This window comes from Acomys minous (assembly GCF_964271855.1).
Source record: "Acomys minous genome assembly, chromosome: 8".
Lineage (NCBI taxonomy): Eukaryota > Metazoa > Chordata > Mammalia > Rodentia > Muridae > Acomys > Acomys minous.
This window is the reverse complement of record NC_140489.1, coordinates 23,806,309-23,832,075: the sequence shown is the minus strand read 5'-3', so window position 1 is coordinate 23,832,075 and position 25,767 is coordinate 23,806,309. Positions and strand designations below refer to the sequence as shown.

At 36.3% G+C, this 25,767-nt stretch overlaps 1 long non-coding RNA gene across 2 annotated transcripts in view; it reads left to right on the top strand.

Moving 5' to 3' along the window:
* Positions 1-25,767, top strand: part of LOC311603486 — a 127,803-nt gene that overhangs the window by 7,576 nt on the left and 94,460 nt on the right. The window contains exon 4 of one of the 2 annotated variants that reach the window (XR_014781102.1): positions 10,040-10,167. The exons of the other annotated variant lie outside the window; for it this stretch is intronic. This is a non-coding gene — a long non-coding RNA (uncharacterized lncRNA). Of the gene's footprint in view, positions 1-10,039; positions 10,168-25,767 lie in introns of those variants that run through there. 2 annotated transcript variants of the gene reach the window in all.

The following is a 25,767-nucleotide window of genomic DNA, read 5'->3' as shown; positions in this document are numbered from 1 at the left end:
GTCCAACTGTGCTTCAGGCAATGTTCACAAAATTTCTTTTTGCGAAACCACCTTCTGCCCTGCATAATCTACTTTTTTCACTTATTACTAGGCCATTTCATTAAAACATAACGTGGACCTTGTATTTCTTATCTGAAAAAACATCACGCCTTTGACTCTACTTACCGCTAAAGAAAACACAGTTTTGTTTCTCAACAGCATCTTATGTTTGAATTGAGATTCTTTTGTCAGAATCTACATTCCTGCCATTTCCCACTGTGCTGTCATCAGCATCCTCTCCAGGCTAAACTCACTTACAGCGTGAACCAGGTTATGCTACGGTCACTATTGATTTCATCACCATGTGGATTCTTTTTTGGTTTTTTATCACGCATAAACTTGTAGATATATTTCAACCATGCCTTTTCTTCTTCTCATTTAGCCTCTTCATTTGACCTCTATAACACTTCATATTTCCTCTAGAGACAAGCACTTGCTCTTTCTTCAGTGTGCTGACTGTGTTCCTCTCTTCCTTTTTGTTAGCTTGAAATCTTAGAAATGTTTTCTTTAGAGTATTGCATAGAAGCCTGGAATAATGAAGGCAATATTTAAATACAGTTGTAAGCCAAAAATCTATGTTTATGTTATAAAACTAATACTCGCAGCACACATTTCTTGGGAATTGAAACTCTATCTCCTTTATTCCCTTGTAACCTTCTCTAGTTAGCAATACTCCTATGCAAATGAGACCTGACTACAGCAATTGTAGGCCCTGAGATGGTTTCCAAAATTGATGACAAATTTAGTTCTAGTTGATGAGGTGATTATGAAGTTAACACCCAAGCCATGCAGAAGCAAATCCTATAAATAGAAAAACAATTGTACCAAATTACAGAAAGAAAGTAGTATAGAGTCAGAAGCATACACACGATGATCTATATTATATTGCCAAGAAACATGTAGATATTCTATACGGAGCTAACAGTTGCAGAAAGTGCTATATCTTATAACCGGGAAACAGAGACCAATAAGCATGAGAAAGAGTAAGTTTTTCTTCCAATATGGCCCAAAGACATGATATGATGGGCTAGGATTTTTCACACTCCCTTACTAAGAGCCTGCTAGTGTGGTAGAGATCATAGGAATGGGTTGTTGTTTACTGGCCCTTGCTACCCTTTCAGAGGACCAGATTGTGGTTACCAGTCTCCACACCTAGTAGTTAACAACTGCCTGGAATTTCACTTCACAAAATATAATACAGTTTTTTGACTTTTATGGTCCTCATTATGCATGTGTTGATATACCCACAGACATGCACAAACATACGTACATACTTGGAAATTAAAAAAAAACACATATTTTAAAAACATTAAAAAGATCTTGCTAGTGAAATTATGAGTGAAAAGGGAGATAAATTTGCTGGTTTTACATAGAAAATATGGTCAGTAATTTTTCTTGAGAATTGATATATGAAAATTTTATATAGAATGGGATAACAATTGATTTTTTTAAATCAACATACTGTGTATTAATAGTCTCTCATATCTTAGAGTATTTTACCTAAAATTATTTCTGTGTTTTTTTTCAAAAAGTCTATGAAAATTCTAAAAGAATGTGTTAATTGGTATAAAAGTCAGTGAAGAGGATGTAGTGACTCATGTGGTTTAGAGGTACTCAAACATCACTAAAACAAAAAGGCATCCATGAATAAATATGATATTTTTACATATTCATTCTTTAAAAGCATCTCATAAATCAAATGAAAACTTTTTAATGATTGTAAAGAATCTGCACACAATGTATTTGGTGAGGAAACTTATTTCACATGAGTAGCAACATTCTATGACTGAGAATCTTTCAAACAGAAGCACCATGATGTATCCTTTCACAATTATGATTGTTGTTATTGTTGTTGCTATAAGTACTGCTCTTTCAATTATTTGGGGATCAGATTCAGGGTTGGTGAAAAAAAATGAACATGAATTAAAGGCTTCCTGGACATAAATAAATAAATCTAAATAAGATTTTGTGCTTCAGAAAGATGAATAGTGATACTCATATAGAAGGAAAGGAACTTACAAAAAGCATCAGGATCACTTTTAGTTACCTAAAACCAAAACCAGCATTCTTTATAGAAATGGAAGAAACCTATACGAATTTTAGGTATTTGCAGTGTGTGTGTGTTTGTGTGTACTTTAAAATGTGTGTGAATGGACATAGAGATGATTTAGTCAAATGGAAGCAAAAATAACATCATATTTCCAGATATATTTGTCTTGTGTTGTATCAAATTAATGAACGCTATAAGTGTACATCATAAGTTTTCACGGAATATAAAAATGCATTTTAGAAATGATTTATATTATGCCAAGTATTAGTAAAGAAACAAAATATGTCTTTAGTTGTGTTTACAAATTCTTTTTTATTTTCACAATGATTATTTCCAAAACAGGACTGTTCTAAATATAAACGTATTCAATGGGGGAATTTTATTATATCTTGATCAACTACTTTTTGTGTGTTGAGAATTAAAAACAGGCTGTCTGTCTGTGATGTCTCTTGCATCTTGATAAACACAACAATTGAAGCACAAACTAAAACATTTGCAATAACAATTAATTTCAATAACTTCATTAAATGTATTTTTAGCTTGAGAGCAAAGAAAATACTGTGGATACTAATTTTACTATATACATAAGGACACTGAAAAATACACAGTATTAGAAACAAGTATAGGTTCACACAGTGCCTAAGGAATAAAATTGTAAGCTAAACACTGGAGTCTTGGACTCCAAGTATATTACTTTCAAGTTCATGTGAAATGGATGAGGGTTGTCATACCTTACAGGAGAGAATTCAACACATCCACATTCCTCCAGAAAAGCCTCATGTTAAAGTCCTTTACAGCAGTAACCTACTCCCTGGTTACAACTTCTGAATTGTTCACTTTTCTTTCTTTTTTATTTTTAAATTTACTTAGTTATTCAATTTATATCCCAAAAGCAGTCTCCCCTCTCCTCTCCTCCCAGCCCCACCCCCAACCTTTTCTCCCTTTCCTCATCCACCCTCATCCTACCAACCCACTCTGTCATATCAAATCACTTCAGGACTAAGAGCATTCTCTTCCACTGAGGCCAGACAAGGCAGCCCAGACTGCCTTTACCAACAGGCATCAGAATCCATGTCAGAGACTGCCCGTGCTCCATTTGCTAGGGGTCCCACTTGAAGACCAAGCTGCCTGTCAGCTACATATGTGTAAGGGGCCAACATCCAGTCCATGTATGCTCTTTGGTTGGTGCTCCAATCTCTGTAAGTCCCCAGAGACCTAGATTAGTTGACTCTGTTGGTCTTGTGGAGTTCTTGTCCTCTCCTTCTTCCTCTATCCTTCCTCCCACTCTTCTATAAGACTCCCAGAGCTCCACCTAATGTTTGGGAATGAGTCTCAGCATCTGGTTCCATTAGCTGCTGGGTGGAGCCCTCAGAGGACAGCTGTTCTAGGTTCCTGCCTGCAAACATAACATAGCATCATTAATAGTGTCAGGAGTTGGCTTTCCACAGTGGGTAGGTCTCAAGTGGCACCAGTTTTTGGTTGGCCAGTCCCTTACTCTGTTATCCATCTTCATCCCTGTATATCTTGTAGACAGGAAAAAAATTGCATCAAGGGTTTTGTGAATGGGTTGCTTTCCCCCTCCTTTCAATAGCAATCCTGCCAGTCTAGGAGGTAGCTACCCCTGTTTCCATGTCCTCAGCTGCTAGGAGTCTCTGTTGAAGTTACCCCCATACTCTCCCAGGAGCCTACCCTCAGTTGTTGCAATAAAACACAATGACCATGGCAACTTGAAGAAAAGGTTTGTCCAGGCTTATGTCTACAGTGGGAAAGAGTCTATAACCATCATGGTGGGAAAAGCAGCAGCAGGCAGGCCTGGCAATGGTTGTAGTGTGTTGATAGATAATATCTTGAACCAGAAACAGGAAGCAGAGAAAATACTGGGAATGACACTTCCTGTTGAAACCTCAAAGCCCAACCTCAGGGACATATCTACACCAACAAAAGTATACTTCCTAACCTTGTCTCAAGAGTCCTGCAAGTAGGTACCACACTTAACTATATGTGAGATATGGAGCTATTTCATTCTAATCACAGGAATATTGCAATTTTGATTTCTACAACAGTGTTACCAATAAAATAAATTTTACATCACATATAATTAATATGAATGCCAGGAACAAAAATAGCCAAAACTTGAATGACTCCATTCTATAAGTGTGTTTTTATAATTGGCCATTAACATCTGTATTCTGCCTCCAGAGGGCACATATTTTTACTATACCATAATATCTAAGGGTGTCACTTTTTTACAGCTCATATTAGACCTTGTGTGAATATACATGTGTGCGTGCACATGCACATGTGCCTACACACGTGCACTCCAACTTCCCATAGGCTCAGAAACAGCTTTGTAATAACTGCAACTGACATCATTTAGAACCTTTGTGATTAGGTTTCATGTGACTTACTGATGATCGTGTCTTTGTTTTTAAGAAGACATCAAATTTCTTAAAGTCTGCAAAAGTGCAGTAGCCTTTTCAGAAGCTTGTCAGTCAACATTCATGGTTTTCTGTAACGTTCAACAAGAACATGATGTTTCAACTCATTATTTTCTATGACATCAACCACACTTAGATATAAAGGAGGGAGAGCTTAATACTTTAAAAGCAGATGCTATGAAAGTGATTCATCCTGGAGCAAATATCATAATGCGTTATCTCTGCAAATGGTATAATTTTGCTGAAACACAATTCTATCTGCTGGTATACACTATAAGTACTATTATAAATAAATCAATCAATCAATCGATCGATCGATAATTAAATATAATATTGTATGCTTCCTCTTCCCATGTTGATCTAGCATCATTATGATCAGTCTCTTCTCTCTCTAATATATTACTTATGAATTGAGAATTAAAATCCTCAAAATAATTAGCAACTTTGTATTAATCAAGGCTCTCTAGAGAAATAGAACTAATAGAAGGAATATTTAAATACATGGTATAAAAGTAAATATAAATATTTATAATTAGAAATAAATATATACATATAAAGATATATAAATATTTATAAATATATAAGAAAATACAATGAACTTTTTTATATGAGAAGGGGTTTTATTACGATGACTTACACTCTGTGGTCTGCTTACTACAACAATGGCTGCCTATGAAAAGAAGGTCTAAGAAGACAGCAATTGTTCAGTACATGATGCTGGGTGTCTCCTCTGGTCTTTAGTTTATCCTGACATCACAAAGAAGTAGGCTCTAACGACAGTGAAGAAACAGACTTTCTAGCAAGCTAAGTGCAAGCAGGGAAAGTATAAGAACTTCATTCCCCATGTTGTTACCTGTGCTTTCTGTAGATAGGAGTCCATCCAGATCAGAAGTTAGTTTCCCCAGCTCAAAAGATCTGAATTAACAATGTGTCTCCTCACTCAAACAACTAGAAGTAGATCTTCCCACTTCCCACACAATTCCCAATTCTGCCATCAGTTTTGGGGTTTTAGTTAATTCCAGATGTAGTCAAGTTGATAGTCATGAATAGCCATCATAGGGTTCTTCTGTCAGTGAATCAAGGAAAATGAAAATCAGAGGCTATCTTTGCTCTCCTAAGAAAAGAAAAGCATTCTAGATGCTTTTCTGTCTAACAGTTTTCTTGCTTTATTAACTTGAAGCTTGGGTTTTAAAGCTGCCACTGGCTCCTACACAAAGACTGATCACATGAAGACTGACTCTCATGGTCCTTGCTCTTTATACTTTAACAAACTTCAGATCTATTATATTATTTAAGACCACGTTCTTAAAGTGTTTGAGGTTATTTCATTTTTCCCATTGAATCTCAACTTATAAATACTTGAATATGTTTTAAAAGAATGGAACATTGTCGTCCCTTCATATCTTTACTAGAGCATAAAAATAAAGCCACATAATATTTCCCTCTTCACTTATTTTAAATACAAGTATATGAAGTGGATATAGTAGTGCATATCTGTTACAAATATTTTGTTTGAAGTTTGGTAACTTGAAGAAAGGACATGAAACAAGCTAGTGGCAAAACCAATCACAATGGTCAGCATATTCCAGAACCACCCACAGCTTCGCCTTGTCCCATTCATTAGACTGGGTGCTCTTTCTTGAGGAGAAATTGAATTCTAAGCAATAATGATAATAATCCTAGTAAAAACTGATAGTAGCAATCGTAGACTTAAATTATCTTAAAAAATGTTAATATACAAGCTTGCGTTCTTTCTCAGCTCATACTGACTCATGCCTGAATGTTTGATCAACATATGTTAATAAAAGCTTTACATGTTTTAGGCAAACACAAAGCCAAACAAGTAATATTTGAATTTTTCTCTTTATACTGTGCATATATCCATTGAGCTTATCATTGAAAATAGTACTTAAATAAAAAATTGAACAACAGGTCAACAAGGGTATTCTAGAGTGTGGCATCTGTCTTACAGTCAACTTTTACAAATAATCATTAATTACTTTCTTTTTCCTATTAATTTAGAGAGTGAGAAATGATTTTGAAACCTTAAAAATGGCTCTTACTTCTTACACATTTCTTCCTCTTACTTAGCATATCCATTAAAAGAACAAGGCCTTGTGGAAATATTTTAATGAGTATTGGTTTTACTTTAAAATTTATTTTACTATTATAGCACATAAATTTTTATTATGGCATTGCTTTTAAAATTATACTATGTTGTATATCTTACTAGAGTGTTGATAGCTTATTACTGCATAGTACATGCAAAGAAAAGCTTTATAAGATTCATCAATTATCTATAAAAATGTTGGATTTAGAAATGGTATCCAAAGAATTACATAGTTGGCAATCACCAGGAGTGTTTGAACATAGGAAGAAACATTATCAGAAATAACTTGCACTTTCTTCAAATTGAGAGGGTGTACATTATTGTAAACAATGTTCTCAAAAGTTTTCTTAAAGAAAACCTTTTGGCAAAGCATTTTATTTGAAAAATTAGACCTTGAGCATTTTCACTGTGGTGATGAAGCCATGGTAATGACCACTTAGATATTTATTTAGGCAGGTACCTCTAGGTTCCTGTCTTGTTTGATTAAAGTCTGTAGGAGAGCCTATGAAATTACAACCTTTTGATTATTAATTATAAACATTTTATAAATGGAGAAAATGATAAATAATTATATTATTGCACAGGGGCTAGATGATCTGCATAATCCCTGTTTTTATTGGTCACTTAAATAAATTGATATTGATTTTTGGATATTAACTAGGCAATATATTTACAATTGTGACAAGCAAACCACAATTTTTCTTCCAATACTCAAACCATTTATAGATTCACTATGCTATTTTCAGTTTATTTCAGGACTAAAAGCTTCATGTGATTTTATCACATGTATTTGTTGTCCCTTTTATAACCTATGAGGACGTTGTTTTAAATTTTATGTTTTTGGTTACTTGTCCCACTATTCCATTATCATGTGAAACAGACATTAAACTATTGCTTTTATTGACTAGCTGCATGATTTTTGTTGCATTTACTTTTTTTTATTTCCCAAATAATCCCTAAATTATACTGATCATTCTCTTTTTAACATAAATGCACATGGTGAAATTAATGAAGTTAGCACATGATATTATCTTTTATACTCCTATATAGACTGTCTTTCCCTAGGAATAATCAATGCCAGCTCTAAAAAAACCGTTGGGAACCAGACAACATCTTATTCACATATCTTGAGTACATCATATAGTGATGCTCTGGAAAGAAGAGGAATACCAAAAGCTTGATTACCTGAGGCTAAGGCAGCAAATCACATCAAGTTTGTTTGAAAACCAAGGTTTATTCTGCCACATTTCTGAACCCACAAATTCAATCAAAATATCAGAGCACTCACTTCCTTTGCAGAACTCCAAGAGAAAGTTTGTTCCAGGATTTTCTCTCTCTTTTTTTTTTCTGCCTCCCAAAAATGTCTAGAGTCCCCGGAATTACAATTCCATCAATCAACTTTCCACTGCCACTGTTATGTTGACCTGGATTTGACTCTCTTACTGTATCTTCCATTCTATTCTTATAAATATTATTGGCTTTGGGACATAATGTAAGTCTACAGTGTTCTCATCTAAAGTGCTTTAGTTGCATTGTACATGAATAAAAACGTAGACTTCAACAAGTATGTTTCTTTGTGAGAGAAATTATTTAACATAGTTCAATAAATATTCATTCACATAAATTATTCTCCTCACTTACATGACAGAAGTCATCAGAAGAATCAAGTCAACAATTATGAATTTCCCTCATTACAATCTTTCAAACCATTTCATTTTCATTTTTTTCTCTTCTATTAACTTATTCTTGTTACATCTCAATGGTTATCCCATTCCTTGTATCCTCCCATTCGTCCCTCCCTCCCATTTTCCCCTTATTGCCCTCCCCTATGACTGTTCCTGAGGGGGATTACCTTGCCCTGTATATGTTCATAGGGTATCAAGTCTCTTCTTGGTAACCTGCTGTTATTTCAACATTTCATATCCTTCAAGTATAAAATAAGTTGTATTTGAACTTCTAAACTCTGATTGTTTATCAAATGGTACTATTCAGAAACATGGTTCCTGTATGCAAATTAAATCACTGGACTTTGCTGGAATTCTTTTTTTTTCCTTTTTTTTTAATTGTTTTACACTGACAAATGTATCTTAAAAATTTTTTTTATTAATTTATTCTTGTTACTTCTCAATGGTTATCCCATCCCTTGTATCCTCCCATTCTTCCCTCCCTCCCATTTTCTCCTTACTCCCCTCACTTATGACTGTTCCTGAGGAGGATTTTCTCCCCCTGTATATGCTCATAGGGTATTAAGTCTCTTCTTGGTAACCTGCTGTCCTTCTTCTGAGTGCCACCAGGTCTCCCCCTCCAGAGGACATGGTCAAATACACAAACTCTGGTGCTGGAATTCTTTTAGCTAAGGACGGGTTATCTTAGTACCAGCCTTAGTGCATTAACAGTAGCCCAGCAGAGAAGAATGGTGAAGAGATAGGGAAAAGGGGCGTGGCTTTTGAGTTAATCTGGACTGGAGCTCAGCCCCATAATGACAGAGAGCAACATGGCAGGAATGTAGGAAAATTATAAAAAGCTTGGAGTGCCTTAAAAAGTGTATTTACATTATGGTCAGCATCTGCCAAAGAAAGGGGAAAGGCAGTTGTGCCTTTCTGAGTTGAAACTCAGAAGAATAAGCAGACTCATCCCAACCACATACCCCTTCCTAAGACTGTGCTGGGACAGGGATTCTGGAGAAGAAGCCTAGATTGTTCCTTAAAGAGATGACTATTCTACCTTGTTCACTAGCAGTACTTAAGGTGATACTGCCTTCCCAGTGGTAGCCCTGCCTTCCTGAGGGGTGGCAGTGTCCCCACTTATAATCCTGCCTCTCCTTGAGCTATAGTCATTGCTTGTTTTAACTGACATCCAGATCCTTGTGCTCCAGATGATAGTAAGAAGCAACTTATTCTCAGCACTGAGATGAGTGAAATAGCACAAAAATTGTCTTGTTGTTGAAAATTATTTCATTCCTTTTGATGTTATTGGGTATAAAGACATGAATAGTCTGTCAGTATATAAAATAAAATGCCACAGTTCCCTTTTTGGTTAACATCAAGTGTAAGTGTAGAAAGTCAAGCTTATAATATTTTGTATTGCAGTCTTTCCTAAAATTACTCCATATATTTAAGATAATTCATGGTTACTTTAACATCTTAGATCCACTTAGTATACTATGCCAAACCTTATGTACATTTTTCAGAGTTGTAATTCAAAATCAGAAAGAGTACCTAGAAAGAAAATACTATATAAAAACTCATTGGTTTGACATAAAGATCTTCCAAGAAAATTTTTAAAAAATGGATGAATTTTAAATTATTTACAAAAATTAATAAGTCAAGTATAATCCACAAGAACATCTGGTATTCCCAAGTCATAATTTTTCTGAGCTAATATTTGATTTTTGCCTCTTAGGTTCTCACAGAATACATGAAGAGAAATTGGTAATTGAATGAACTTTGGGAACTTTATTATGCTTGCTAATAATAAGAAACTGGTGACAAAGGAACTTTTTTATCTGCCACTACATATATGAATTTGAGTTGAATAATGAGAATCTTTGCACATATTTTCTTGAATTCTATCAAATAATTCAATATAACTCATTTCAGAAAATATCTGGATAAAGCAGCTTAATGGCAAACAGAGTAAGTAGGGCTGGAAGGTGGGAGGAAGCAGAGAGCTGACATTCTGCCCGGAAACACTGCAAACCTCAGCCTGTAAGTGGGAGATTTATTCCGCTTGACACTGCAGCAAACAGACACAGAATTTAGAGATTTGATTTCAATTAAGTGAATTCCAGTAAGCTGCTAAACAAGATTATTTTCTTTTCAGTCAAGGTACTTGGGTCTATGGGTTGAAGATTTAGTTCAGTCATAAAGTATTTTCCTAACAAAAGCAAGGACCTAGATTTTATCTCCAGCATTTGAAAAAAAAAACAGTTCTAGGATAATTTACACATGATAAACTGCATTTGTATATACATCCGTGCATACTCCACAACCACCATCAAACCACAACTTTTCCAAGACAGTATAACTATATTTCTCATTCAAGACTATTTGTCTCTTTTGTTGTCACAAGAAAAAGCTCTCAAAGCAGATAACCACCCATCTGTTTTCTGTCCCTAAACAACAGCTTTGTCTCTTCTGAGTTTTTATACAGATTCGTCCAAGATAAAATTTTTGTCTGATTTTTCTAATCAACAAAATGCTTTTGAGACACAGCTGAATTGCTGCTTCTATCAGTATTCTCTTTCCTTCTCTAGCTCTCTCTCTCTCCCTCCCTCTCTCCCTCCCGCCCTCCCGCCTCTCTCCCCTCCCCTACCTCTTGCTCTTCCTCCTCCTACTCTTCCTGCTCCTCCTCCCTCTGTTGTTTTATAGAACCACACATGATGTCCTAACATGAATAAAGTACTTTCTCTCTACATACCTGCTGATGAGAAAGTATATTATTTGAGACTTGCCACAATTCTGAAAATATTTGCTGTGGATCTTTAGGTTCAAATTATTTCTAGGCTTATATTTTGAAGTCTTTTATGTAAACATGTAATACAAAAATGGTAGGCTACATGGTGAATCTATGCCTAACTTATTTTTAAAAACCAATTTTATTTATTTGCAGTTAAATAATAATACACATAAGTGACCTTTAAAATCCCATCCGGAAACTACTACGGCAAAGTATCTGAATATGAAATTAACACACACAAATGCACGCATGCACACACACACACACACACACACACACACACACACACACACACACAGATAGATAGAGAGAAAGCTTTTAATATAAAATATCAAATGACTTATACAATAACTTTAAGAAATTGAACATTAGAAGATAAAGAAATCTCCAATTCTCAAGGATCAGTAGAATTAATATAATGAAAATGCTATATCAATAAAATTCCAAAATGATTATTCACAAATAGTGAAAGGGTAATCTTTATCTCCATATAGAAATGCAAATAGTCAGGCTATCTAAAACAATCCTGAATAACTGAAGAACTTCTGGAGGTATTACCATCTCTGATTTAAAGCTGTACTACAGATCTTTAATAATAAAAATAGCTTGGTATTGGCATACAACAGACGCATGGATCAATGGAAACGCATACCTATGGGCACTTGATATTTAATAAAGAAGACAGAAATAAACTCTAGGAATAAGGCAGACTTTTGAACAAATGGCGCAGGTTGAATTAAATGGCTGCCTGTAGAAAAACTCAAATAAATCCATACTTATTATGCTGCACAAAAGCAACACCAGTGAATCAAAGACATCACATAAAACCAGGTACACGGAACCTGATAGAAGAGAAAGTGAGAAACTAATTGGCACAGAAGTCCTTCTGAAGGGAATGCCATTAGCCCAAACCCTAAGACCAGCCATTAAAGTGGGATCTGACAAAACTAAAAAGCTTTTGTGTAGCAATGACCAACATTATTCAGATAAATCAGGAACCTATGGAATGGGAAAGGGGTTTTACCAGTTATACATCCAATAGAGAGATAATTTTCAAAATATATAAGAAACATAAAAATTATATTTCAAGTACACAAATAACCCAATTTGAAAATGGAGTAAGATCTAAGCAGAACATTCTCCACAGTTGAGTGGAGAGTGGGATATGACTTTCTCATGTACTCTGGTGCCTCACATTTGACCATGTCCCCTGGAGGGGGAGACCTGGTGGCACTCAGAGGAAGGACAGCAGGTTACCAAGAAGAGACTTGATATCCTATGCGCATAGACAGGGGGAGGAGGTCCCCCTCAGGAACAGTCATAGGGGAGGGCAATAAGGTGAAAATGAGAGGGAGGGAAGAATGGGAGGATACAAGGGATGGGATAACCATTGAGATGTAACAAGAATAAATTAATAAAAGAAAAGATCTAAGCAGAATGCTCAAGAGGAAACACAAATTGCTGAGAAGCACATAAAGAAATGTTCAGCATCTTCAGTTGTCAGGGAAATGCAAATCAAAACTACATTGAGATATCATTTTATACCTACCAGAATGAATAAGGTCAATAAAACAGGTGAAAAGCCATGATGCTGAGGATATAAAATAAAGGTACATACTTTCATTGCTGTTGTGAGTATAAACTTGTACAAACACTATAGAAATCAATGTGGCAGTTCCTTGGAAAGATGAGAGTCAGTCTAACTACAGACTCAACTATACAACTGTTGAATATATACCCAAAGGTCACTTCATTACACCACACTACAGAGATACTTGTTAAAACATGTTCTTTGTTGTTCCATTCATAATATTCAGAAACTGGAGACAACCAAGATGTCCCTGAAAATAAGAATTGATTAAGTCTACATCATTTATTATGTGCCTAATATCCACTTATTAGTGAGCATATACCATGTGTGCCTTTCTAGGTCTCAGTTAAAATGTGGTACATTTATACAATAGAGTATGACTTATGTATTTGGAAAACTATGAGAGAGGTCTGCCCTTGCCTATGTGAGTGAAAGACACCCAGAGCCCTGCCCACTGTTGCCTGCTCACAACAGAAGTTACTACAATGTGCAAGTATGTGGTGGAGAGACGGGAGTGAAAGAGATTGTGAATGGTTTGAGCACCACGAAGAAAGGTAGAACGGGAGGTGTAAGGGTAGCGAAGAATAAAGCCAGGCGTGGTGGCGCACGCCTTTAATCCCAGCACTCGGGAGGCAGAGGCGGGTGAATCGCTGTGAGTTCGAGGCCAGCCTGGTCTACAAAGTGAGTCCAGGACAGCCAAGGCTACACAGAGAAACCCTGTCTCGAAAAAAAAAAAAGGGGGGGGGGTGGGTAGCGAGAAATGGAATATCCTGATGTGACAGCTTGTCTTGCCACTTAAAGCCATGGTGAAGTCCCAGCATGTGTTGCTGCTGAGGACTATGTTTGGGTCTATTACCATGTAGCAAATGGATCTGTGTAGATGTACAGGACTCATATTACTGCTAAATGCCACTAGATGTCTCTGTTCTAGGTTGCTGTCTGGGACCATGTTGAAGTCAGCAAAGCTAGCCCTGGCCCTTCTCAGCCCTGAGGTGACATGGGTGAGGTGGAGATTCTCTCCCTTCTACTCTTCCTTTGCCACCTGTGGCAGGTGGGAAAGCAAACTCAAGGGCATGAAAGCAGGAGAGCTGTCCCTGCCCATCGCCAACACCAGAACTCAAAAGAGCAGCGCCAGCACCTCCCCATTGCAGCACAGTAGAGCTTGCCATAGTGGCAAAGGCATGGAAGGAGTGGATGTGATGACCCTGAAGGTGTGGGAACAGAAGAGCTGGTCCTGCCCCATTCCAACTGCAGCATTGGGTGAGCTAGCATGGGGAGTGCAGGAGCACTGGCCATGGTGGTGGTATGTTTGCAGGAGAACTGCTGAGTTGACCAACTCAGCTACCATGAAGGTCCAGATCTAGGGCTTTGAGTTGGACTATGCATCTATTAAATGATGGAGCTGCAGAAGGGATGGATCCTGTAGATGCAAAGCTTCAGGATCTTCATGACACATGGCAAAAACAGCTTATTCTAGAGAAGTCCTGGTGCAGGCCCAGTATTAATGGTGTAGCAGAAACCAAAGGCCTCAATCCAGACCCGTGACTCGCTCATTGCAATGTACATTTACAAGTAAAAATTAGTGGACAATTAGTATATACTATGAGACAAACTGACACATGGCATCTTCCACCAAGAGATGGTTTTTGTTTTGTTTTGCTGTTGTTTTTGTCTTTTGCAGATGAGGTTGCAAGATTGGAAGAGAGATACAAAAGCATGGGGAGGTAAGTGAGGATGGGGTGCATGATGTGAAATTCATAAAGAATCAATATTTTTTAATTCATGGAATTCGCAGGTAAGGAGTGAGATAAGCCCGACACAGGAAAAGAAGTATGTGAATATTAGCCGATAACGTCTATGATAACCAATCTACAATACAAGGAACAAAAGAGGTTAGGTACAGAATAAGGAAATATTGGAGACACACTTAGGTCTCCCTGTACAAAGGGAATAGATCAGATAGGTATGGATAGAAGCAGGTAGCACTGGCATGGAAAGAACATGTGGTGAAAGAAGACAGAGATGACAGAGGAAATCCAGAAAGCTTAAACTAAGGGCCATTTGAAAGGCAGCATTTAGACCTAATACAGTAGAAGGTTCCTAAAATATAATTATTTAAAGGCAACCTTTATAACATAGACAAATAATGGGATAGACGGAGCCCAAACTGATCAACTCTTGTCATCAAATGAAGCTACCAGTACCAGGATTGGTTAAAATATAATTGAGTTGTTGGCCAAAGGATTACAATGAGTTCCCCCCAAACAGGCTATGATGTTACCAATCTCTATGTTGGTCTCCAGAAGCTCAAAAAAAAAAAGCCTCTGTTATTGAGCATATCACATTCACAATACATTGAAAATGGAGATGCCATGCTAGCTCCTACGTGGAAACATTACAACTATGTTGTAGTGACTCAGATACAAGAAGACTTTTGTACTCTGCATGATTTCAAAGCATAAGCACCAACGCAGACATAAATCTTTTGATCTACTATGGTGTCCTGCTGCAAAATATGCTAGAAAATTTGTGGCACAAAATTTGTGCGAGTAGTCAACCAATATCTGATTTTACTGACAACCGTCTTCGTGATATGAAATACACTTCTTGGATGATCGAGAACCTGAGGCTAGATAGCCCAATGTCCTAAGGTGAAACCAAATACTAAAGATGTAAAAGAGAGGAAAAAAGGAAAAAAGAAAAGAAAAAGAGAGAGAGAATGGTGGCATATACCTTTAATCTTATAACTCAGAAGGTGAAGGCAGGAAGATCCTTGATTTGAGGCCAGCTTGATCCACAGAGTTAGTCCCAAGACAGCCAGGGATACATAGAGAAGTTCTGTCTCGAAAAAAGAAAACAAACGAACAAACAAAAAGTAGCAATCAAATGACTTCTAATGCCATTCTTCTCTAGTCATAGATTAGTACCTTTCTCAGCCACCATCAGAGAAGCTTACTCTTGCACCAGTTTCTAACAAATTCAGAGAAACATGGCCAGACATTAAGCAGCACATGGGAGACTGCAGAACTCTCAGCCCTAAATGTCTTCATCAAATACTTTTTCTGAGGACTTGGGGGCTCTTGGGGAAGAGAAGGCAAGAGTGTAAAAGCAAAAGGGAATGTAGGACATCAAGAAAACAAGATGCTCTAAATAAACATTACCAATCCACATATGAACTCTAAGAGACTGAGACAGCACGCACTGGGCCTACATGGGTGTGCAGCAATCAGAGCTGAAAGGGGAAGTGGAAACATTTCCCTATCCTTAGAGAAGCAATCTCCAATTGATAAGACCTTAAAAGCACAAGTGTATTTATCTCCAAGGAAGCAAGAGTGTCTCACCAGAGAAACATACTACTCCTAAAGGTAGGCTGCATACCCAGTAATAATTGGCCAAGAGAAAATGAACTCGATGTTATCTTTGGCTGTTCCTTGTCTCATAACATTCTTTTGTTTTCATTTCTGTCTTCATTTGTTTTTTAAATTTAAATTTTAAATCTTAATATTTAGTTGTTTTATTTTATTTTATTTGTATATATTTTTCTTTTCTCTTTTTACCCTTCAGGTCCTTTGGGCACATATTATTTCCAGTTTAGTGTTTTTATGTGTTTTCTGGGTGTAAAAACAACTAGATCTCTGCTTCTTGTACCCTCTCTTGGTCTGTTTTCCTGTTTGTTTGTTTTATCCTGATGTGTTAGTTTTTGTTTTATTATATTGTGTTATATTGTATTATATTATATTATATTATATTATATTATATTACTATATTTATCTGCTCTTAGAATCCTGTTTTGTTTCTAGTAAGAGACAGAAAATTTGGAAGATATGGAAGAGAGGTTAGGGAACAACTGGGGGAGTAGAGGGAGGTATACATATATATATATGTGTGTGTGTGTGTGTGTGTGTGTGTGTGTGTGTATCAGAATATATTATGGATATGTCATGGTTATATATTATCAGAAATATATATATATACATACATACATATGCATAAAATATGTTATATGATATAATAATATATTGTTAATAAAAAAAGATTTGGAAAGACAAGAAACCTGCCAAAATTGTATGTTTTCAACCCTTTATTGACAATGTATGAAAAAGCATGTTCCCACTTTTCTCCAATGTAGGATGGTCTTATTTGTATTTAAATAATTTTCTAGTAATGTTGAAATTTACCCTTTATTTGAGGTTTCTCAATTACTAATATTGTGGAACACTGTTCTTCTATTCAATACCATTGATAATAGTGAAAGAAAGCACAAAAACTGGCGCAACCCAAACACAATGATCAGAGGGGCAACTTGAAGATGTGGCTTTCTTCTGAAGTGTTCTCTCATTCTGACACCATTCAGCCTCAAGTCTGTAGCAGGCAGTGGTCACAGGGATACGTGAAATCACGAGTCTGGTAGTCACATTTTCATTCTTGATGTCAAAGGAACATTAGCCTTTGATACGTAGCACATACTCTGATAACCCACTATACCTTGTTAAAAGCACTCATTGCATTGTGTCTAGCATGAGTGAACTGAGGTGAGAAAACATGTCCCATGTTAAGAAAGGTAGGAACAACATAATAATCTATCTGCATCTGTTACAAAGTTTGTGCAATGCATGTGACTCTCCTACAAAACTTAGTGTATAAAGCCATTACACAAATTCTGTGTAAATGTTTTTTATTTTTTGTTATTTCCTGTTAACCAGGCCATGTATCATATAAAAACATGCCATCTGCACAAGCGTATGCCATGATATAAAAATGAAGAATAATGATTGAAAGAAGGCTTTGTTTCTATGGCCCTACTTGGGGATAACTGGAAGCAAAGGGGGTTAATGGTAGGAACATATTAACTCATGGGTGAAGTCATAGCCACATGGGCTTGTAAAAGGCAGGCCAAGAGGAAGTTTGTTCAGGATACGCCTAGGAAGGTGTCTATTGTTTCTCACATCCTTCTTCTTTGCTTTCTCTCTACAGTTCTACCTTGTGTTGAGCATCCCTGCTCCATTATGACCATATAGCCATAAAGCTCTGCTTTGCTTCATGCTGCAAACCATGAAGCCAAACAAAATAACATTTCCTATTGTAAGTAATTCTGGCTCAGGTACACTATTTCATCAGTGTTGAGAGTGAATAAGATAAACTAGGAAGACTCCTTAGCAGAACTGAGCTCTTAGATGCTGAAAATCATGGTAGCATTCTAATTTCTATTTTTATCTTTCTACACCTGTATTCAAAAAGAGAGGCACCATTCTAGTAAACACAGAATGATAACTGGTGAGCCATTGAAAGTTTCACATATTAATAAGTAATTTGAACTCCTTTACTTCTGTTTGTCTTGTCAAATCCAATGTGACAGTATTTGTTTTATCTTACTATATTTTTATTTATTTATTTTTATGTCTTATTAAATATTTTAAATATACATTTATAATATACAATAAGCTAGCTTCAGCAAGAAGAACCATGAAACAATCAGGAACTATATAAATGTTACATTCTTGGTGTTTTGGCTACTTGTATTTGGCAGCCTTGAAAAAAACATCTTTCCTATCTTGGTGTGTCTAAAATTCTGAATGTCAATCATTATCTATCATATCTCATCCTTATCAACTTAAAACATCGATATAGACCTGAAAACATCTTAACCCCTAAACAACTAAGCTTAATTGTAAAAGTAAACTATCTGGTCTTCAACCCCATCAGAGACTTGAGAAGGAATAAAAGTAATTACCTGAGTATACAGGGGGTGCAGGCTAGTGGCTTCCCAAATGAGAAGATGACAGAGACAATTTGTTACCTGAGCAGTCACCAAAAACTCTCTATAAGCAAGTCCTCAATAGTTCCTGCTTCACAAATATGTCTGTCAGATATAATGGGCCAGAAGGCTGAAGATGATGCTCCAAGGTTACTATATTTTATTTTGATGCATTTTATTAATATATCTTAGAAACCTGATATTATTTAACAAGAGATATAAATGCAGTGGTTAAAAAAGAAGGTATAGGAGTAAATGGAAAGATTAGAAGGACAGGTAACCATATGAATAAATATTATGTTAGAAACAATTGTATATTTGGAGACAGTCATGGTGGCACACACCCATAATGCCAGCACTTGGGGAGGCAGGGACAAGCAGATCTCTGTGAGTTCAAGGTTAAGTTGGCCTACAAAGCTGTCTCAACAAAACAAAACATAACAAAGCAATAACAACAAACCAGAGCAATGATAGCAGGCTACCAAGAAGAGACTTGATACCTTATGAGCACATGCAGGGGGAAGAAGTCTCCCTCAGTCACAGTCATAGGGAAGGGGAGTAAGGGGAAAATGGGAGGGAGGGAGGAATGGGAGGATACAAGGGATGGGATAACAATTTAGATGTAATATGAATAAATTTATAAAATATATTTAAAAAAAAACAATGAAATGATTCTATTTTCAATGAGAGAAGAAGAAGAAGAAAATCACATATTGATATGTAATTTAGATATCATGAGCATGGAAGTTGCATGCTAATTTGGACCTATTTTTAAAATATCTTCATGCTTTGTGTTATAATGTATGACATAAACATTTATTAGTGTTAATCATGATGATAGTAATGTTGAAAATACCTAACCACACTGGCTTCACTATGGATTTGGGCTTTCCATGCTTTATAAGTGATTGCCACCCAATAACCAACTGAGTCCTCACCACATCACCATGAAATCATAAGTGTAACTGCAATACAGGAAACTAATGGCATAATCCAAAGCTATCATGTAGTGAGGCCATGAAAACATGATGAATATTTAAGTGAATGTTTACTACATACATCTAAATCTGTGTGCAACTTAGTGCAGATCAACAAGATTATTTTAAATACATTGTGTTTGCTAATAACCACTGTCTTTGTAATAAATATCTATTTATTATTTTGAAATCCTGTTTGTCAATTTTGTATATTTAATAATATTTTTCATCTTTTGCATTTGATCTTTATTTCTCCTACCACGAACTCAATAAGGGTATCAGTTACCACTTGTTAAGTATCTTAGGATGTTTTGTAAAGCCCAGTTTTTAACCATAGTACTTGATATTCATGTCCTGCATATTTTCCTCCTGTAGTGACTCTCATCTTTAGCTGCACGACTCATGTCTTATCCATGTGACTTGTCATATCCAAGGAAGATTACACTGCGTACCGTAAGCTAAGGATCCCTCTTTTCTTTAAAGTTACCATGATGTTAATAGATGGTCCAGCCACTGTTCAAGTGGGAAAGAAGACATTGCAGCCATACTGAGAGAGATATCTAGTTATTCGGACTCAATAATTACAACTCCCAACAGACCTACAATGTTAAACCAAACATAAAGAAAACCTCAATGGAAACAACGAAGAGAACTATCTAGTCAACACAAATTTGTGTGGAAAATAATAATATGCTGTAATTTATAACTTAAACAGGAAGCAGACCATTGTGTACCTAAGGGAATTTTGCTTTTATTGAAGAAAAAGAAAAAGAAAGAAAGAAAGAAAGAAAGAAAGAAAGAAAGAAAGAAATGGCCGTAGACTTACTCCATCCATATTTTCTGTATCCTTTTATAAATGTTCTCAATTTATCATAGTTTATCCTGTAGGAAATATATCTTTGCCACAAAGGAACAAATGCACAATTACTCCACATCCTGCAAAAATTACTAAATTAAATAACCTGATTTTAAAAAGTCCTGGAAACTGACTTTGAGCAGATAATGGGGAAAATACTAAATTGTCCTTAACAATGGTCATAAATGTTTCCATGTTTGACATAATTTTTCTCATCCTTGGCCATGCATTCCTACATCAAATCAGAAGAAAGCACTGTTTAACTGGCTACCAGCAAATACTACAATAGTCAGGTAGTTCAATAAGTAAACAACCAGTAAACCTTCCATGTTTAAATTGTATCTTGTAGTCTAGATACTAAGTTTATCTCTCCATTTCTCCTCTCAGCAATAAGATGACAAATGACTCAATACCATTACTCATTGAACATTAGACTTCTAGGTAAACTCTTTTTCTTAAAGTAGTCAGTCAATCTATTGTAAGTGGCACAAAACAAATGAAACTCTTTGTACATAAAATACTACCTAGTTAAGCAGTTAAAAAAAATCTAAGACCTGTTTATTTTACTATTACTCCATCTTAGCTAAATATTTAGCATCAAAGGTAGTATGGAAGCAATATTAATAAGGTGTGTCTTATTACTTTTAATCTCTCGTGAAGCCTCTTCAAATGTTAGGGTAATGTCATTCTTTCCCCCTCTATAACATAACCTCAGAATCATCTTGAGTTCCCTTTACAGCTCAGTTCTACTCCAGCAATTCCTTAAAGGAAGACTTAGATGTAGGGTTGTTGAAGATCTTGTCCCAGTCTGTATGCTGTCCGTTTGTTGACAGTATTCTTTGTCTCACAAAAGCTTTTCAGTTTCATGAGGTCCCATTTATTAATTGTTGATCTTATAACCTGAGCTATTGGTGTTCTGTTCAGGATGTTGTCTCCTGTGTGAGTATATTCAAGGCTCTTGCCAATTTTTTCTTATCACAGATTTGGTCTGTATGGTTTTATATTGAAGTCTTTATTCCATTTGGACTTGAGTTTTCTGCGGGGTGATGAGTATGAATCTATTTGCATTTTTCAACATGTAAACATACAGTTTGAACAGCATTATTTTTTGGAGATGTTGTCTTTTTTTTCTATTGCATTGTTTTGGCTTCTTTGTCAAAGAGCAAGTGTCCATGGTAGTGTGGGTTTAGTTCTGGAACTTTGACTCAATTTCATTGATCAACCCATTTATCTTTATGCCAGTACCATGCCATTTTTATTACTGTTGGTCTGTAGCATAGTTTGAGACCAGGGATGGAGATTACACTTGAAGATATTATAAAATTGGTAATAGTGCTACTGCAAGACACAGGTATACTACTCCTGAGTATATAACCAAATGATGGTCCACTACACAACAAGGACATTTGTTCAACTATGTTCATCGAAGCCTTATTCATAATAGCCAGAATCTGGAAACAACAAAGATGTCCCTCACCTAGAGAATGCATAAAGAAACTGTGGTACATTTATACAACGGAATACTACTCAGCTATTAAAAGCAAGGAAATCTTGAATTTTTCAGGCAAACGGATGTAACTAGAAATAATCATTCTGAGGTAACCTAGATCCAGAAAGACACACACAGTGTATACTCACTTATAAGTAGATATTAACCCAACATAGATGTCTTCTGAAAGACTCTACCCAGTGGAGGATTGGGACAAATACTGAAACTCAAAGCTGGACTCTGGGCAGAGTGCCGAGAATTATATGGATGACTGAGGGGATGGAAGGACCTAAAGGGGTCAGGACCCCACAGGGAGACCATCAAGGCTGTCAGATCTAGACATAGGCGTGCCTTTAAAAACTGATGCCCCAATCTAGGACAATGTAAGCAAAGCACCTAGAACCTCTGTTCAGATATAGCTGATGGAAAGCTAATTCTCCACACGGGGAGGAGGTGAGGAGGACTGCCTTGGACCCTCTGACATGCACTCTGGTACCTACTATTTGATTACTGTCCCATGGCATGGTGGCCTTCCAGGCACACAGGGAAAGGGGATGCAGGCTATCCTGAAGAGACCTGATGGACTGTGACCAGATGGTGAGGAAAAAGACCTCTTCTGTCTAAGGTCTGGGGGAGGAGAATGAGGAGAAAAATGGAGGGAGGGCAGAACTGGAGGATAAGAGTGAAAGGATAACAATTGAAAAATAATGTGAATAAATTATAATAAATAGAACAACAATTAAGAAGATTTAGAATTACAGATATTGGAACTCCTGCCTTCTCCCCTGCTGGATAAATGAAGGGTTCCAAAGAGGTCTGGGACATCAGACCTGGACCACAGTGGGCTGAGACTTTATCGTCTGAGAGACAGAAAGCCTTACAGACCCAGACGTACAATATTCATGGGCTTGACATGTAAACCCAAGTTTCCTATAAAGCACCTCTCAGATTTCATTTTTAAAAGCCAGTAGAAATTTGGCATTGAGTAAATATAAATCAGAATTTTTGCCCTGACCCTTTGAAGAAGACATATTTCTTTTGGCCAGAGTCTGATTTTCTCTGTATGTCAAGCATGGAATGATATCATAGTCCTTGCTTCACTGGCTTTCATGATCATCAAATGCAAAATGTATTTACACAACAACATGTTCTTGAGAGAAACTGGATTCCCACTGTTAAGTCATAAGCCACATAAAACATCAGCATTACTACAGAAAGCATACATACACGCATACATACATACATACATACATACATACATACATACATACATACACACACACACAGATTGTGTTGTGTTCCTCTCTTTAACACACTTAAGAGACATATTTCAGTCGTTTCCTTTTTCTAAATCACCACTTGTTTACTACGCATTCTTGTCAAGGTCACATTTGTGACTTTTCCCCCCAGATTTTACCCCTTCCCTTATTCAAATCAGTGGGTTTAACATTAGGCCCAAGTATGTACAATTTTATGGAGCCACAGATGTAACTCTGAGGTGCACCCATGATTAAAATCAAATTGACTCATTTCTTGTGAATGACTTATCTCAGAGCTAAATCCAGATATGGTTCCATGGCTTCTTTCACAGCACACATATGTTGACAGCATTGCCAAAATATTCTGTTGTTGTGCTTTATCTTTTTAGGTTTGATTAAATAGGTAGTCAGAGAAAGAAAATATAACATTTCAAAATCAGAAAAGAAGGGCAATAGTGGCTCTAGCTCTCATTTCTTGAAGGGATGCAAAGCTCTGGATTGCAGGTCACTACATTACAGTCCTTCAGCACTAGTAGCTAAATAATCTCTCATGACAATGGCACACCTAGTGGATATAGGCCTCATTGCTATGGACTTTATGTTGGTAATTTTCTCCTAAAATCAATTAGAGTACAAATTTTTTAGTAGAGTAAGTCACATGCGTTTAGAAAATAAGTCAAGTCAGAAATAAAACCAAACAACTTTAGCCCTAACAAATTTGGATCAACAATTTGTAACCAGGCTAAACCATCTGTTTTATTTTCATTGCACATTCTATAAATCACATACACAGACACATATGTGCAAATCATAGATGCAGGAAATATTTGCATGACTGAATATATAGCATAGGTTGGAGAAATTATCTCTTGGAATTCAGCCATTTTCACAAGTCTTGAAGTTCAGAGACCTAGCAGATGATTTCCAGATTGTGAAATACTTAACAACAAAAATTTCAATGATTCTACTAAAGAAAAATTTGCAAACACGAACTACATATATTTAGGATTTCTAATGTTATAGTTTTAAAATCACCATGCAAGTAATGAGCTCATTTAAGCCTCTTAATTTTTTTTCTTTTTTGCCTAGTTCTCTCCAATAACCACTGATTTGCTTTGCTTTTGATCAATATTTCTGTGTGTGTGTGTGTGTGTGTGTGTGTGAGAGAGAGAGAGAGAGAGAGAGAGAGAGAGAGAGAGAGAGAGAGAGAGAGAAAGAGAGAGAGAGAGAGAGAGAGAGAGAGAGAGAGAGAGAGAAACAGAGACAGAGACAGAGAGAGGGAAAGAGAGAGAGAGAGACAGAGAGAGAGAGGGAGAGAGAGAGGGGGGGGGAGAGAGAGAGAGAGAGAGAGAGAGAGAGAGAGAGAGAGAGAGATTAAGTGTATGTGAGTACAATGTGTAGTGTGTTTTCTTTGTTTTAAAATTTTTAGCATACTTACTTTGAAACTCATTCATACTGGAATATAAACAAATAGTTCATTCCTTTAAATTAGATATCATGTGTGTAGATATACCAGTTTGTTCATCTATTCGTAAAGTTACTGACATTTAAATTGTTTCCAGGATGGGGCTACTATAAAGAAGGCCACTTTGAACATTTCCTCCTTCACAAATATCTTAATGTATAGTGGATAGCCCTGTGTGTTAGGCAGGAAGGCTTGTATCAGTTTGCCCTTCCTTTTCATTAGTGTTCAATTAGCTACAGTACACACTGTAATGGATCTCACTGTGGCGTTCTCATACTTATTTAGTGTCTGTTGTTTCTGACTCCTTATTCCCTTCCACCACTAACACCTGCTTAGAGTGGGGGCACTCTTCTTCCTGCCAGCTGGTGTCCTTCTTCCAAATAATCCTTTTCTACATTCAGGTCATATGTGTTCTGTTAACTCCTAAACATTGTAAGACTTCTTTTGTATTTAACCTTTCATATTCAGTTTTCTTCTTTCATACATATCACACGCGCACACACACACACACACACACACACACACACACACACACACACACACCAAACACTTGTGTGTGCAGTATCCATAATCTATGTGTGAGAGAAAGCATGCATACTGAATCTTGTCTGCTTAGCATAATATGTAATTCCTATCTCTTTCCATCTTTCCTGCAAAAATCATGAGTCTGCTTACAGCTGTGTAATTTCTATTGTATTTCTGCACCAGATTTTTCTTTGTTTTATTTTTGATGCATTATCTAGGCCAGCTCTGTCCTAGCTACTGTAAATAGATCAACAATGAACACAGATGAGCAAGAGTTGCTTTGGTAGAATACAGAGTCCTTAGTGTATATTCACATGTATAGTGTAACTTTTGCAGATGGCCTGATCTTTAGCAAAGAAACTTCTGAGTAACTGCTAAAAACCCCTACTAACAATTTCAAAAGTCTATCACTTTAGCTCCCATTAACTGAATACAGTGGTAGTAGTACTTTCTTCTTTTTATTATTCCCTGCATATGGTTACTCTCTTTAATTTCAGCCCATTGGAAATGTCACACTAAAAGTAATAGTTCATGGTAATATTAATTTATATTTCCACAGGGACAAATATGTCAACTTCTAAATAATTGCATATTTGGTATCCATGTGTATTCTTAGGTACAATGTCTGCCTAACCATTTAAAACCCATTTTTGAAGTTAAGTTCCTTTTTGTTTGTTTAGTTTTGCTTTTTTTTTTTTTAAATCGGGGTTTAGAAATCTTATTCTGCACACAATACTTACACTAGAAAAATGAGC